Source organism: Cydia splendana, chromosome 19, assembly GCF_910591565.1.
Source record: "Cydia splendana chromosome 19, ilCydSple1.2, whole genome shotgun sequence".
Classification (NCBI taxonomy): Eukaryota; Metazoa; Arthropoda; class Insecta; order Lepidoptera; family Tortricidae; genus Cydia; species Cydia splendana.
In genome coordinates, this window is record NC_085978.1 from 4384979 (window position 1) to 4386627 (window position 1649).

The 1649-nt window shown below is 40.3% G+C and overlaps 1 long non-coding RNA gene across 1 annotated transcript; it reads right to left on the minus strand.

Annotated features, from left to right (window-relative positions):
- Positions 1–492: 492 nt before the first annotated feature.
- Positions 493–1195, minus strand: LOC134799758 (uncharacterized). Its single transcript, XR_010145457.1, has 2 exons — positions 938–1195; positions 493–635 (listed from the first exon to the last, which is right to left on the minus strand). It is a non-coding gene; the product is annotated as an uncharacterized LOC134799758 (long non-coding RNA).
- Between the last annotated feature and the right edge of the window lie 454 nt (positions 1196–1649).

Sequence of the window (1649 nt, forward strand, 5' to 3'; positions counted from 1 at the left end):
GCCCATTATTAGGGAGTGTACCCAGGTAAATGTAGTCCTTTAAATGTTGCAGAGTTACCAGAGTAACTCCTTCCAAAGTTATCTGGCCTTCCTCTGTCTCTTGCCATTCTCCAGCCAGCATGCGCTTGAATACGTCGCTGTGAGCAGCCAGGCAGGCTTTGTGGACAGCTACACTACCGTCAGGGGTACTTAAGTTGAAGTCAGTGAAATCTGTGTCTTCATACAACTTAGAAGAAATCATGTCCGTTTTCACTTTCAATGCAGCAATATAGTAGTCACATGTAGTGTAATAATAGGCGGTGAGATTGGGAAGCAACTGTGGCGTTATCTCGGCCATGCATTGCCAGTCTGACCAACGCTCTGGAGGACAGAAGTCCGTCTTCACATATTTCAATCTATCGCTTCTCAAATCCACATTGATTGTGGTACATTTCTCACAAACTAGCCTCTTTGATGAAAAACTGCATACTATTTTAATTTTTTTTGCAGATATTTTGGAATAATCCCATTTGAATCTAATCTCAATCAAATTGTTGACGACAAATGGGATGGAAACAAGAGTATGTTTTTCGCCACTACAGGTTATTGTATAAACAAGTTTCACGGCCGGGCCCGACAGCAGTTGCATAGGAATTCTGTAAAATTAATAACAAAAATACTATTTGATTGTTAATACAAATTACTTTTAGCCCGGCAAAGAAAAAAAATGAAGACATGGTCATTGAGGTATGGACATGGAATCTCTCACGTATGGAATCTCTCTCGCTATTAATCATTATGCAATACTTATGTGTTTGTATCTAATTTATATGTTGTGTATAAAAACGATGAATTAAAATCTTATAATGGGGTTACGGCTAAGGCCTACAAGAGCTTTAGTTAATACAAGACTACAGACACTACAGTTGTCTGAATATTATCTGAGCTTAATACTTACGCTGCTGCTATTTTCTCTGGTACGCTCATGGTGTGTATAATAAAATACTTATAACGCTTGCTCTGCCTGCTCTGGCAATCTAAGGTCTCAAATATACATGAAAACCAATTTCCTTACTTTCTCCTCCGAATCGAATACAAGAAGAATAATTGAGCTTTTTAGCCGTTTTAACTCCATAAAATGAAAATGTTACTAATGTTTTAAGTAAATTCAAGCAAAATCCTAATCGAAAAGTGCAAAAGAAAAACCAGCGGCGCCACAGTTCGAAAACTTCGAAACTGTCAACCAAAGAGTATAATAAATAATAATATATGTATCTGTCAACCATAGACACACTCAGTGTTTTTAAATTTCAAGCAGTGTTGCACCTTAAAATAAAGTGCTTGCACACAATACCCGTACCTGGTGTAAAGCAGGCTTAAAAGCCGTAACACACTACCGCACCGCACGAAGGCGCACGAGGCGCCGCACCCGTACGTGTGAGCGAGAAAGAAATATCTCTTTCTTGCTCTCACTTATGGGTGCGCGGCACCACGGTCGCGGTGCGGTGCGATAGTGTGTTATGGCTATAATAGTGGTAACAGACTATCGCACCGCACCAAGGTCATTGTGCGACGCACCCATAAGTAAGAGCAAGAAAGCGATATCTCTTTCTCGCTCTTACTTATCGATTCCCCACACAATGACCTTGGTGCGGTGCGATAGTGTGTTA